Source organism: Vipera berus (assembly GCF_964194415.1).
Source record: "Vipera berus genome assembly, chromosome: 2".
NCBI classification, from domain to species: Eukaryota; Metazoa; Chordata; class Lepidosauria; order Squamata; family Viperidae; genus Vipera; species Vipera berus.
This window is the reverse complement of record NC_138203.1, coordinates 223,177,691-223,193,476: the sequence shown is the minus strand read 5'-3', so window position 1 is coordinate 223,193,476 and position 15,786 is coordinate 223,177,691. Positions and strand designations below refer to the sequence as shown.

The 15,786-nt window shown below is 39.3% G+C and overlaps 1 long non-coding RNA gene across 1 annotated transcript; it reads left to right on the top strand.

Moving 5' to 3' along the window:
- The first annotated feature begins 9,493 nt into the window (after positions 1 to 9,493).
- On the top strand, positions 9,494 to 12,842 carry LOC308661874. The gene is made up of 3 exons (XR_014025031.1): positions 9,494 to 9,639; positions 11,244 to 11,305; positions 12,782 to 12,842. It is a non-coding gene; the product is annotated as an uncharacterized lncRNA (long non-coding RNA).
- The last annotated feature ends 2,944 nt before the right edge of the window (positions 12,843 to 15,786 follow it).

Here is a 15,786-nt window from a genome sequence, read left to right as displayed (position 1 = left end):
ACGACAGACTTTAATCATAATGCTATAGAAGAGGAAGAGTTTTCAAGGAATACAGGATCTACAAGAGATGTAGAAGTCAGTTGCTATGAAATTAAACTGATCTCCCAAGAAAAATCCCTCACGCCTTTAGTGACACAATTTTATGCTGATATGCTTTCCCATCCCCATAATTATGCTTGTTGAACTAAAGGTGAACTACTGAACAAGTGCAAACAAGACGCTAACTTTTGTCAAGGATTGGGGCAGCTGAATTCTTTCATCCATGATGTCTAAATAACCCATCATTGTCTGACAGCTAAAATAGGAGAGGGAGAGGGAAAGAAATACTCTATATTTATCTATGGCTGGTGTTAAATAGCGGGTTCTTTGGTGCAGGAATGAAGACGCGAAGCTGAATACAGGATAACTCATTGTTTATTTCGTGCTGGAACTGTACTGGGGAAATGTCTGCAACTAGCCACAATATATAGTCTAGCCCCTAGGCAGCAGCCAATAGGTTTTGAATCAACCATTGCCGCCTGGAGATAGCCAATTGCTACACAGGAGACTTTAAGTCTGGGTTGCTGAGAGCCGTTAGCTGCTCCAGCAACCCATGTGATGTTTCACAAGAGCCCAGTACATAACACCTGGGTCATCACAAATCTTTCTATATCATCTTCTTTTATGGGAAACAGGATTATAAGAAACTGCCATTACCAGAAAGTTGACAGAGAAATGTGATTCTGAAAATGAATCAACAGAGGGGGAAAATCACCTTACCTGTTGCTAATACTAGGTTGCAAAACTATTACAAAAAGGGTATTTGATGGGTGCTCAGTATTTGGAACTATTATACAGGCCAGATCAGATGTCTTTTTCAGCTACTGTAATGATAAATATCATCTTTGCTGTAATAATGATATTAGTAATGTCCATATTAAGACAAGCTGTGTTACATTTCTGATATCGCATAGCAATTTCTGAAGGTTGATTATGACCCAGTAGGAAAACCAACTTCTGATGCCAAATAATAACTTACCAGCTGTGGGAGAAAAGTAGTCTAGAAATCTGTATTAAGGCTTACTGTGGCAATGAGTGCATCACTGAGAAACCCACATGGTCAGCCACATTAATTACTCTTGTTTGCTACATAACAAGGCAGAATGGACTAATTTAGTGCCACAATCATAGCTCACGGGTCTGACCTCCCACAGTCAATGCTTCAGTGTCTTAAGCCTTTCCTTTGCTCATGGTGATTCATACCCCAGTGGCTTCCTATCTGGATTACTGCGATGGACTCTATCGGTCCAGAATATAGTGGTGCAGGCAGCTTTTGGCATTTTGTTGCATCCACATTACATCACTGCTCTACTTTCAATGGGCTTCTGGATGCAATTCAAGATGCTGGTTACTGTCTATAAAGCCCTACATGATATGGGGCCAGCTTATTTCAGGAACTGCCTCTCTCCCATTATTTCTGCCTTCCTCATAAGTTTCAGCAGAGAAGATATCTCTGGAAACCTTCCATCAGAGACTGGCATCTTGCTGGACTCAGGAGTTGTGGCAGCATCTGCACTGTAGAGCAATGTCCGTTTGTAAATCCAGATAGGTTTTTGTAAGACATTGAAGATCTGCCTGTTCCCCTAGGCCAGGGGTAGGCAACCTTGGCTCTTTTATGACTCATGGACTTCAACTCCCAGAATTCCTGAGTCAGCATAGCTGACTCAGGAATTCTGGGAGTTGAAGTCCATGAGTCATAAAAGAGCCGAGGTTAGGAATTCTGGGAGTTGAAGTCCATGAGTCATAAAAGAGCCAAGGTTGCCTACCCCTGCCCTAGGCATTTGATTTACAGTAGTGGGTTACACGTTCTGTTTATTAAAGTTGTTTTTATAAATTGGGATTATCATTTTAACTTTGGATATTGTTATTTAAGTGGTGGGATTGTTGCTGTTTCAAATTTATATGCTGCCCAGAGTCTCTGGGGGGGAAAGAGAAATATAAATCAAATTCAGCAATATTATCATGTAAATAATATAAATAAATAAATTTTATAGAGTTTGGATTTTTTTTTACTCCACAGCTGATTCTGTAGATGTCTATGGAGATTCTCAGTCATCCAGGTCATAGTTAACCCAAAGATGCTTTCTCACGAGGTAACTGGACTTTCTTGTTTTTCACTTCTCATCCAAGAAGCTTTTTCAGCTCTGACTGGATGGTGGGGAAAGGAAAGGGAGTATAAATCTTTCCTTTCCCCACCATCCAGTCAGAGCTGAAGAAGCTTCTTGGATGAGAAGTGAAATGTCTTCAAAGAAAACAAGAAAGTTCAGTTGCCTCATGAAAAAGCGTCTTTCGAATGATTCTGTAGATGTTTTCATACAAATATACAGTAGATATTATACTGTACAATAAATGAGTAAACATTCTTCAGACATAACAGGGGATTGGGGAAGTTTAACTTGAGAAAAGGTTCCTTTTATAAGACAGAGCTACAAGTACATATTTGTCAATTCTCTGCAATGTGCTGTTCACAAAATTGGTGGTAGAAATGTTACATCTGCTCACATCCACATGTAGGAACCTCAGTTAGCAGATACTTTTGGAAAATGAATCTCTGACTATGACCATGCAAAAATTAAAACAATAAGTTGTGTGTGCACAACTTGAAGTACAACGTGAGGTGCACAATATAAATCCATGCCAAACAGAATGATAAACAGGACACAGGCCTTATACCCAATTACTTGAAGAGTATTTCGCAGCCTGGGTACTCTTGCAATATATGGATTAACTCCTAGAACTCTCCAGCCAGCAGACCTATTGCTGAAAATTCTGGGAACTGAAGTCTCCACATCCAGAAATTGCCAAGATTATAGAATTCTGTACTATGGTATTCCCCAATTTGCCTTACATAAAACCTAGTCCTAGAGTACGACTCCTGTCATATCAGCATGCATGCCTACAAGACTCTAAAGCCAGACTAGAGTGCACTGCTTTGACTTTCAGTACTACTGTAGTTATTACTACTCCTTTTATCAATCTCACTGCAATTTCTTTCACCCTGAGAATATGTGAGTTACATTAATCTCTTCACTAATTTCTTAATCATCTTTTGCTAATAGTGTCTCTAGAAATAATACTGTTTCATAGTATTGGGCCACGCCCAAACTATGTTCCAAAAAGAACTTGGTTGATTAAAGGGGTAAAAAAGAATGGGGGAATAAAGATGGGCCCACTACCCTTTGAAATTGTCTAAAAATTCTTCTCTTGAAAAATCTCCAGACAAGTCATTCTTCTTCTGTAGGAGACAAAGGGTAGATGCATGGGGAGAGAAAACTCACTCCAGGATGAGTCAAATCCCCTTTTAGCCTTGTAGCCTACTCTTATTTATTTCCTTGTTCATTTCCTTCTTTAAAATAGAAGCAACACTTTCTATTCAAGTTCTATTCCTTTTATTCAAACACCCGAGTTGGCTTATATTTTCAAGTAAGAGAGAGAGAGAGAACATTGAAATGAAAATAATAAAACTACAAGGCAATGTAAACAGAAGCATTCAGCCTCATCTTCTCCCCAAAATTGTTGGAAGGGTAAGGGAAGGAGGGAGGAGGCTCTACAAATTGCTTTGCCCTTCATTACTTTACAGTTGTAAGAAGTTTTATATTCAAATATATTTTACTGTTTATACTATTTCCACCTTCTCCTTAAAATATTAACAGACTCCAAAACGGTCTGAGAATCAGTGTCTCCACTAGATAATTAACAGTCAAGCTGAAACTAAGTTAATCAACTAAAATTAGCAAACTTCCTCAAATGAGTTACCCAGACCTAATTCACATATCAAGGAATAAAGTCTGCAAACACAGTTAATTGAATGCGGTCTCCCAGAGGAACTGCATGTTCACAAGAATAAACACACACACACACACCTCAAGTGTCACCCTAGAATCAGCACATAGACATTTCAAGCTCCCTCTTTCAAAATCTGCTGTTGTACCCCATTTTTCTGCAGCCTGCCCCTAAAAGTAAATTGTTTTACTTTTAGGAATAAATATTACTTATTTCCTTATAGCTGTCTGTATCTCATTTTTATTTATACTTGTGCAACCCCAGCTCTAGTTGAAACCCCAAATTATTGTTCTGACCCAGTGGATGGCCCTTGAGATTCAAATAAATAAAATAAAGTGCAAAGTGCAATAAAGAACATCATACTAGCTCTCTGAGCGCTCTCTCAAAGGAATTTAAAGGTACTCGATGATACAGTCCTTAATAACATTTCTTTTTCACAAACCAGGAGAACAATCTACACTGGAACTATCTACTGTACATCTTATGTAAAAATAGCTCAATATATTTTTGCTTCATCATATCTTTAGAGATTTTGCCCTTCAGAATATGAAAATCTTAGGAGCCGCAGCAAAAGGAATGATTCATGCATTGATTTGGCAGCAAGACTAAATTATGCTTCTTCTATCCAGGTGCATTTATCCATGTTAAATGAGGAATGGCAAAGAGGTGAGTTTCTAGGCATTCGGTAGGTTAATGTTTGCTAGACCACCTTGCTGTATAAGGAACTGAAGAAAGCAGAAGGAAGATCTATTCTTCTCCTAGCTTCCTGTTCTCCAGAATAATAATACAGATAAGAATGATACGGTTTCTCTTTTCTCGAGACATGGCTTACCTCTTAATAAGCTTTTTTCAAAACTTTTGTTTCTGTCAACGGGGTGACTGAAACATAGGTGGGGGGGGAAGAGAAGAGTACTTTTCCACTGTTACAGTAAATGCATTTATGGAGTCATTCTTTGGGATATTTCCTAATCCTTTAATAGCAAATTAATTGCTTTGGGACATTTCAGACTGATCACTTTATCCGGCTATTAAACCTTCTTCGGATGGAATGGAAACAATCTGCTCTTTGCCCTGCTTTATGCACTCTGACTGGGTAAACACCAAGGTGATTAAAGTGTGTCAAAGGGGAATATGCTCCTTTTAAGAACCTGGCACTAAGGTGGCCTCCAGCATTTGATTTGAGGGACTGCCAGGAAGGCAAAGCAGCCATATCTGAACCACAGCAATGCCCCCTCCCCTTGCAGATTAACTTCCTAGGAAAAGAAGGCCCTTCCCCAATCAATGTTCCCAGGGTGTTTTAGTTCTCTCTAGGAACCAGACATTAGAATGGCTGCTTTCCAAATTTTTCCATTCCATCTCCCCTCTCTGCTCCTCTTTTTCCATTTTCTCTACCCAGTGGTAAGCATGCATGGTTTTTTGGTGGATCTTTCTTCGTTTTGGGGGTGTGGGGGGGAGATATGGAAACAAAGTTTTACAGACTGCCAATATCTTAATAGAGAAACAGTTCAAGTACAGTTTTTGTCTAAACTGAACTGGAAGTTACTCTTTTTCTTTTGGGGCCATTTTCCTAATGTTGCAGTCCTATTCATTGGAGAGTATCTTAGAAAACATCTTTCATGTCCCTCTGCCATCTCTTCTTTTTTTATTTTAAACACCCGCACCCTCATGCTTGATGCCCTGTTTTTGAAAACATCTCAAACCACAGCCAAAACTTGCAAGTTTCTTTGTAGGTGAGAAACAGAAGTGGAAAGGAACTAAACAGGTTTTGATATAAACAATGCTAGGTAAATAAGCTTCAGATTTTGGAGTTATATTGAAGAAAGCACTGATAACTTTGAAAAAGCCCTTCCCTATCACTCCAGATCCTCTGTTCAGAGCTGTCATTGTGTTTTTCCTTGGAGATTAATATTTTAAAGATAAAGAGGCAGATTAGAAATGGTTGTTTGCTGTTTGAGCAAGAGTCACCTTGTTCTGTTAAATCACCAGGATGAGAAAGAAAAGAAAAGGAAGGGAAGGGAGGGAGTAAAGTGAATCAGCTTGCCAGGTAGCAAGATAGGAGCCGCTTCAGCTTAAGACTTGCCCTTGAAACAGCCTAACTTCCTATGAAGAAACATGAATAACCACTTCTAGTTTCCAACAGGAAGTGTGGGTTAATTCAGATGTGAAGAGGAAGTTTAATTTCCTGCCTCTCCAGGAGTTAGTAACATTGACCTTCTTGTCTTTCAAAGAACTTCACTGAAATAGCAATTGAGAAAATGCCGCCTGGAACTGAGCAAGTCACACTCGACTGTCCTGGGCCATTGAAGTATGAAGGACTGATTACTGTACACAGACACAAACAGAAAGTGAAGGCAAGATAGGTCATGGGGAGAGCATACCATGTGGAAATGCGCTCCACTCCAAGTCTGGGGAATGTGTGAAAAGGGTTAGAAGAATCACCGTCCTGCAGAAGAGCTTCACTGGCACTCCTTCATTTGATGCAGAAAATTCTAGAGCTACCGCATTTTCACCAGATGCTGTCAGGCTTCTTTCTGAACACCTGGACTAAGGAAGAGCCCACCCACACTGCAGCTCAGTAGTTCCCTTCTTAAACTGCTCTTATGAAAGTTCTAATGTTTAACCCAGTTCCGATAATGTAACCCCAAAAGTCTTATATTATGGGACAACAGAGAAGGGGATTTACATATTTTCTATATTAGAAGAGTCCTTGTTATTCCTTGTAAGTCCAATTATCTTGATTCCTATGTAGTCATTTCTTTCTCCAGACTATCAGAATTAGTTCATTTAAACCATTCTCTTTATGGACAGCAAACTACCGTAGATATTTATTGGCTATACATTTTCTATATTCTCTATGGAAAGCACATTGCCCCAAAATAGGGCTGCAGATAAGATGGATGAAAGCCCAGTATCCGATTAATGTTACTTCTTGAGACCTGGACAGTACTGTTCTACCAATGTAGCCTAAAACTGCATTGACCTTTCTTGCAGCTGCATCTCAATGCTCATGACTTCATTTCCTATATTTTATATGGCTTGGGGATTGCTGTCTGGAACTCTAAGCTCCCCCTTTGGAATTCTTTCTAGGAATTAAGGGTGGAGCACAGAGGAGCATGAATCAGTGCAAGTTTAGAACCAGAGAAAACAAACCTTGCTTTCTTTCCAGAAGACTTATGCAATAAAGAAACATCACAGAATTTTCTCGAGAGAAAATTTCTTTCTACATAAATGTCATTGTTTGCTTTATCAAGATAATTCCTTCAAAAGGGATTTGTACAGAGCAACTGGAAAGTTTCCTCTGTCTTTAAAACTATTTTCATGCCATTTTCTCTAGTACCTATAAGGAAAATGAATTCTTTAAACATTTAATGGAAATATTATAGATTTACATTGTGGACTATTTTTCACAATAGATTAAGGCAAGGACAGGCTTAGGGAAGCATAGATAATGTTCATTTGAAAGCCTCTGGAGCATGAGTGGTTTTGCAATGCCATCGCCAGGCATTGGGAAAGAGAGTTTGAACTAAAAGATCAGATGGTGTGGTGCATCTCAAGCGGGTTTAATGTATCAATATTTACCTTTTTATTAGCTAATAGTAAGTAAAAACCGTGCTGCTGAAAGTCAATAATTTTACTGCTGAATTTTAAGGACATGGTCTCAAAGCCTGGAGACTCCAACTTGGGAGCAAATGCTTACCAGCTATCAGTTGACCAAACTTGCACCGATTTGAACTTAAAACTTGAAATGATTCAATGTACAAAAAGACTCTGTACTGGCAGTCAAATTCACATAGATTCCCATGAACAGTCTTTGACTTCCATGATATGCATTCAAGCTAAGGCAATCTATATACATCTGGGCTTTGTGCAATGTAAGGACTATTTGATCTAAGATCAATACAGTAGCCTGGTGTTTTCCATTGTTGGGAAATGACAGACTCAGGAATGGCTGAGAAAGGTTCCTGATGTTTGGTTCAGAGATCACTGGTGGTTCAAAGATATGGTAGGTGGTTTCTTGGTGCAAAAGATAATGTTAAAGACTATCAAGGCTGACTCGTAACGCACCTCCACTCGCAGTGTGACAACAGAAACGGAGGAGGATGCTTGGAATGTATTGGGAGCTGGGAGGGAGGTGAGGAATTTATATGATCCATTTGCAGCCTGAGAAGATCCTGATACTTCAAGGCCGTGCGATGGGAACCTTCCAAAGGCACAGACTGTTTTCCCAAAATAAAAAGAATGTGTTGGATTGGTGGACAATGGACAATGGGTGGCCCAGATGGGGAAAAGGGGAAATTAACTATGCTGTTTTTTGCGCGAAAACCTCAGAGCTAGCTTCGCTTCTTCTGTGTCTGTATGTATCTATTAGTAAAGTTATGCTGTTAGTAAAATAATGTCCCAGGAGTTTCTTTTGCTGCATATGCCAATGGGACAGTTGACATATACATATAAAATGAACAAACTCTTTTGAGAATGTTAAATTGTGCAAGATTTTGATATTCTCAGCCAAAATTTCTTAATATTTCTGCTGGGAACATAAAAGCAGGGGCTTAGTAATCTCATGAGATTTCAGCCATATTATAATTATTTTTAAAACACATTGATTAATTAATACAGTTCCATTTGGGAGAGGGACACATTTGTCATGATGCATGCTAGAAATGCTTTATTACTGAACTCTAGCTAGACGATCTTCAAAAGCTTCTGATGGTGATGCTCTTGTCCGCATAAATGGAAAGACTGGGAAGTGCTTTTAAAGAGCACCTGAACCTTTACTGAATATCTTTTTGAAAATATCTCTTTGGGGTCTTTCCCCCTATTTAGATTATCCTCAACCAGAGAAAAGATAGAGAAAAGCAAGGTAAAGAAGCCTAGCGCAAAATTGCAATGGGATTTTTCTGGATATTCTGCAATTTGCCTCAATTAATGATCTGCATTGCCTATATCTACCTGGCCAAATCCTAGGTAGAAAGACAACTGAATTAATTGGGACTTTGTTTTGATTAATCAGGTTCAGAAGTCTGCTCTAATCAGACAGTTTTAGTGTCCAGAGACCACTCAAAAGCTTGAGCTATATTTTTTCCAATAGATGTCCAACCAACCTCCTTGGCTGAGCACTTTCTCTCTACGTGTCAGTGTTCAGAAAGAGCAACAGGAAAATATTTCTGCCTTATGGTTACAATAAGGATATGATTGTGCACATGAGACCACTAAGTTCTAAATTTATCCTGTCTCTAATTTGTCTGGATCATAAATGTTTTAAGTGTGCCCTATGCATTTAAACTGAACGTGCATTAATGTATAACATCCAGCCAAATTACAAAGGGCTCACAGCTGTGTTAGGCTGCATAAGTTTGTCATACTAAAGATATGAAACTAGCACAAACAAACACCATTCCCTCCCACTTGAATGATTTCCCTGCCCCCCAACAAGTTGGAACAATTAAATATGAGTCAGTCTGAAAAAACTATATTTTTATTCTACTTTCTTCTAAGGCACATATTGCATTGTTCTGTTCACATATATTATGATAATAAAATGAGAGAGGGAGAGGGAGAGGGAGAGAGGGAGTGTGTGTTAGTGCATTGCACTAAGCCACAATGGGGTCTGATTTTCACTTAATATGTTGTGTCATGTTGCCAATAGAGATTGTAAGGGAGGATTGTGTTGTTGGGTTCTTGGTGTTCCCTGAACTTGCTTCTCTTCCTGCAGATGTTTTTTTTATTTACCAAGATAGGTAACATCACCAGTGCATGGAGGAGTGCTGTTTGCTGGCTGTTTATATGTGAGAACTTGTCCTACCAACTCTGATTGGGGTATTATTTCTTTGATTGCTTTTTGGGTGGGGTATTGTTTCTTCTTTGATTGTTCATATTTATCTGGTGCTGGTTCCTGCTTATCTGGGTACTGTTTAATAGGTGGTGCAATGAGGAAGAGTATATTTAGGTCTGTTTATCTCTTTCCTTGATCTTAGCTTTCTTTCTTTCTTGAATGGCTCATAGATGGAACTTATCTCAATTATCTGTTATTTGTTAACGGCTGATTCATCTAAGTTTCCCTACTGTAGGAATTATGGAGCTGACTTGTTCTGAAACTGTAGTTGAACTTGTGGTTGAGCTATGTGGGGCAACAGGCAGAAAACTGAGAGGACACATCCACAAACATCAAGCAGCAGTCAGAAGATATTATGAAAACTCCTTAATCTCACAATATACTGACAATAAATCTTAAGCTGGGGATGGGGGAGTTCTAGAGGATGTTTTCCACTCAAGAAACAGTTCATGTTTTTTTCTCTTTTCTTAACGTATTAAATATGCTTAATGTATTACATATGCCTTTCAGGAAATTGTTGAAGTCTTGGTTGTCCTCTTAGGCCTTGGAGACATGTTTGTGAAGACTTCTTTTCCATTTTGGTTTGTTTGGTTTAATTTAGTTTGGTTTTTTTATTGTTTTTCTCATCCGTTGTATTTTTTCTTTTAATAAATTGGTTTTTAGTTGTAAGCTACCCAGAGTTGTTTGGAAATTGGGTGGCCAAATAAATAATAGGCTGCAAAATGTTTTTTGATTGATATGGCTAGGAATTCTCTGGAGTAATTACACCTTAAATGTAACTGAACTCAGTGTGGCATAATTTTCACTAGACATGCATAAGATTACATTGTACATTTACTCCTGTGGAAGTCTCTTAACTCTAGATCAGACATGTCAAACACAAGGCCCGGGGGCCAGATCCGGCCCGCGAAGTGGTTTCATGTGGCCCGCGAAGCCATCCAGGAAACAGTGAGGGAACGGCCCCCACTGCCTTGGCCCTGGCCCAGAGACCCTCCTTCTGCCAGAGACCCTCAGATCTGTCCCACTCCTGCCCAGGCCCCCATAGGCACCCTCGATGCGAACAATGTAGAGCTGGCCATGCCCACCCAGTAGGCCATACGCACTCTAGCCACACGCACCCAGTAGGCCACGCCCACCCAGGCCACACCCACCCGGCCCCTTGAGGGCAACCGCAATGCTGATGCGGCCCTCAATGAAATTGAGTTTGACACCCCTGCTCTAGATGATATACTTTCTACAAAAGCACACGGGGTACATATGAGCCTTCCTAGCCAACTTTCATCAGTTGTACTCTGAAATTAATTTGTTGTCCAGTTCGGAGGAGCATGATTCTTTTTATTTGGATCAACTAAAAAAAAAGCTATCTCCTGGGTTTTTTAGTATTTCTCATGGCAGACGATGAAAAAAAAATATTAAAAAAATGAACTGTGGGCCAAAAAAGTATGTAACTAAATGAGCTAATTGAATGCTTGTAACTGGGTCTCCTCCATCATGACTGAGTCATGACAATTTTTATGTAACAATCCTACTAGCTCTCTGGGTTTGACAGCTTTCTTTTTCCTTTTCTTTGTCTTTATCTCACATACAGAGTGGCAAATTCAGCCAGAGTTGATCCACACCTCTGACTCAGCACCGCTTCATCTTTGGAAGGTACCCCTTAAAAGTTCTAATATATGATTCTTCAAATCAGATGTGATTAATAATTGTAGGTAGAATTCAAACTAAATTACTTGCACTTTTAAAAAAATATATAAATGAAATTATATTATCTTACATTGGTTTCAGTGTAACTGTATTACAACCAACTTTTTCTCTACCCAACTCTGTTTATTAAGAGTAGGAACTTGTAGGCCTCCAGAAGTTACTGAACTGCGATTTCAGCATTTCTAACCATAATCTTTGTTTGGTAGGCATTGGAATCCCATTAGGAGGACCATAAGCTCCCCACAGTTACTACGTCATATTATGGTAGAATTGAGGCAGGAAATTTATACCATCAACTTCACTTTGAGAATTGAGAGTGCAAACCTCCAAGGGAAAGCCTCTCCGAAATTTTTTCAATTATGTCCCCTTGTTAAAAGATTCCATGGGGGACAAACCCCCCCCCCACTTCCTCTGGTAATGAATTTTACTATTGAACTACTGTAATTCTTCAGTTGAACCTTATTGTTAAAGACTTCTTCCAAACATTCAACTAGAATCTACCTTCCTGAAATTGGCAATGTGGCTCAACAAACACTGGTTGGTCTTAGTATTTGTATGTGTGGGGTGTCTGTCTGTATGTGTGTGTGTGTGTGTGTGTGTGTGTGTGTGTGTGTAACATGCCTTTGGATACTAGAAAAGTACTATTATATCTCTTTTCAGTCCTTTTTCATCACCTTGCTTCTTTAAGTCTTTCTTTAAGTTATGGACTCCTTATCACCACCATTGCCTTCCTTCCTGTTTCAATTTGCTGTCTTATGAAACACAGAAAGAATTTGTATTGGCCTGGTATGGTATTATATTATGCCATGTTTTTTGCATTTTTATAATACTTGTCTCTTTATGACAACTGTTCACTTTGTAGCCTTGGTAAATTAGTCAGTTCCTTTTCTTACTTCTAACAAATATGAGACTCTGAAACTTTGAAATATTTCAGTGGAAGCTCCTGTAACTAAGCAAGAATGACCTCAGTAATTAAATGGATGCCTTGTGGATTTCACTTCTGTACAGACAAAATTCAGCAGTGGACCTCGCTCTCTTTATTAAGGCAGGATATGGAAAAAGAGAGTATGTTTCTCTCTACCGGCACCAATTTTGAACTCTAAAGTCCAGACTTTGTCATTATCTGCCAAAGGGGAGTGCAGGGCAGGCTTTCAGGAGAACTGTAAATATCACAGACTAGCAAACTGTAAACTTGTCTTGCATGTCTAACAAGTTAAAAAGGAACAGAATGCATTCCAGCTGGCATCCTTGCAAGCCTTCAGACTGCAGCCATTTATTCAAGGTAAAAGGACGGAGAAGGAGCCACAAACGAGAACAGCAACAGCCTGAGTTTTCCACTGCAGGGTGCTGGCAGACAGCAGATCTCTAGGCTTTGTACAGCCAATAAAGCCCTTAATAAAATCATACTTTCTTGCTTTGCAGTTGAAGCTGTTCATGCCTTACATCTCTAAGAAGCCAAATCCAGACCAAGTGTGTAATCCACAGCAAACTGAACGCATTGGCAATGTTGGTATGGTACCATAAGTAATGTTCCTCAGATTTCTCAGCTTTAGTTTATGTGTTGGACTGAACTATTTTCAAGACCATCTCCCTCCCTCCCTCCCTCCCTCTCTCCCTCTCTCCCTCTCTCTCTCATACACAAACACATATACACACACACTCACAAATGCACCAAAGAGGGCATAATGAAATGATCAAGATAACCACTGACTGTTATCTTTTTCTTAGACTGTCATTTTGATGTATTGTAGGAAGGGAAAGAGGAAGTGGTCATCTCTACACTGCTGTCAAGAACCCAGCTTTCTATCCCACCTAACTAAATATATAAATAAACCTGGCCTACTACTGTACTGCAAATACCATTTTAATTTTTCCTACTGTCTTAGAGGAGCATTATATCAGGACCATTAAAATCATGGGTCTTCAAACTTGGCCCTTTTGTGACTTGTGGACTTCAACTCCTGGCTCAGCGTGCCTGGCTGAGGAATTCTAGTGTGCCTGGGAGTTGAATTCTGGGAGTTGAAGTCCACAAGTGATAAAAGGGCCAAGTTTGAAGACTCCCGATTAAAATGATGGTTGACTTGGTTTCAGATGTTGAGAAGTTCCCTGAAGATACTGAGGAACTACAGCCTCTGGATGATAGAGAGTGGCCTCTCCTCATTTGCTAAATGAGGAGTATTCTTTAATATATTGAGGAGCTGAGGGAAATGAAATGACAAAAGAGACATCTAAAATAATGTGGATGGAAACCAGAATATGTGACTGGACATGGGCATAAGTTCTGATCGAATCTATACCAAGATGGTAAAAATGGTAAAGCACAGCATAATGATCCACAAGTTCAAAGAAATCATAAATTATATTGTAAGTCATTATCCCAGCCAGCTATTTGGACTCCCAGCCAATTACAACTCCCAGCTAAAATGGATGATTTTTCTCTGCAAAATAGTAACTCAAAAGATCACCTTCCCCAATAGGGTGTAGTTCACATTAGAAAAGTTATTCTTGAAGGACATTTTGCAGATCCAGTAAAGGTGAAGTATTAAGGTGAGTTAGTCTGATACATACCAGATGAACTGAAGTGATTCTGTGTTTTGCACACCAACACAAGGGCTTAAGCTGAAGTTGCTGGGCTTCAGGTTCCACATTATTTTTTCACCACAGTGTTGCGATGAACATGATTAGCCTTCTGGGATCCATAGACTAGGTTCTTTCACAATCACACTCTGGCAACTGCAAACATTATCTTCAGGCTTTCCAGAGTAGATAGCACAAGGAGAAAGGAAATGGGTTGTTGCTTTTGGCAGAAAGGTTTTGTATTCCTCTAGGGAAGAGGGGGAGCTGGGATACTTCCATAATGACCTGAATGAATTCTGCTGCAAGTCTGAAACAATATTTTGATTCCAGCCCTATACCAGTGCCAAATACTGTACTTTTAAAGGTGTCTTTCACTTCAGCACAATTTATCCTCTGCTTCTCCAGAAAGTTTTTCTGGAGTAAAAAATTTTGTTATAAGGAACAACAGCAACAACAGCAGTAACACTTACATGGAAATTACTTTATAGGTATGTTTCCACAAGGAGGCAAACACTACCTTATATCTAGCTGGAAAATGTATTCAGCTGGGACACTTTGCTGAAGGAGAACTGGAAAGTTATGAATTTTGCCTGAAAATTTAGACCAACCATTGAATAATCCCTTCTGAAATGAGAATCCAGGTGGAAAGGTTTAACCAAGGTTTAAACTAGTTTAGTTTTCCAAGTGATGTATTTTACTCTAACTATAGATTTTGGTGCCACTTTGTACACATTTTGTATATTTTCATTTTTACATGCGAAGAAGCAGCCTAATAATGAAGATGTATTGAGTTACTAGTTTCAAAATCTCACAAAGCTTGCCAGTACTTGGAGACTGTAAATGGTGTAATTTCAAACATCTGGCGAACACCAGTTCTCCTAGGCCTGCATTGTGATCTTCCATTGGTTTTTGTGTTGTTTTTCATACAAAAGGTTAATCATTCCTACTTCCCTTCATGTTTTCTGGATTGCTCCACACCGTTAGGAACAGATTTTAAAATCCACATGTCACAAAGAACATTGTCACTGAAATTTAATGGGGAATTATTTACTTGGGTGGCTAGCAAGAATTAAAAACATAAAAAGACATAAAAATAAGCAAAGAACCATATAATACCAGAAACAATAACGTATATCACATTTTAATGGCTCCTTCAACATCCTGGCCACATCCAAGTAATTATGAAAAATCCTATTCATAGCAACCATTAGTCTTCTACCCAGGGAGGAACATGGAAAAAAACAACACACGGGAAAAGTAGCAACAAATCTGGATTTGTTACCAAATGTGTCCCCCAAAAAGAAGGTTGCTTGGATTTTTCCCAAACATACCTCTACATTATGGCTCCTCATGCTACATCTTGACACATTCAAAGGGCAAGACAATGTTAGTTGTCTAATTTTAGATAGGAGCTGAAGTTTTTGAGATTTCCTAATTAAAAATTAGAAAGAAGGGATGCATGATTGGGCTACAGCTGAGTCTTGTTCTGCACCGAGAATAGACTTTGAGTGCAAGGGAACATCTCATCTTTGCTAAAATGATTCTCAATACCAGGTCACTTTTAGCAATCTATGCCAAGTGTCTTCTGGTGGCCGAGCACTCCTTGCTCTCTCAAATGCACACAGAGGTCGCAGGATTCCCTTGGACTGAATGGACTGATTTCTGATTGCAGGTTGAACTCATTGAGACTGGGATCAAGCATATGGATGGGATGCTGTGGTTTGGGTCTTGTATCAGGCTCCCTGAGTGCCTTCATTTGATTTTCCTCCTGGTTGGAAAATATTTCCTTAGATCGGGAGCAAACCCTCGTTGCAAGCATTCTCAGACACACTCATTGATTGACTTCATAT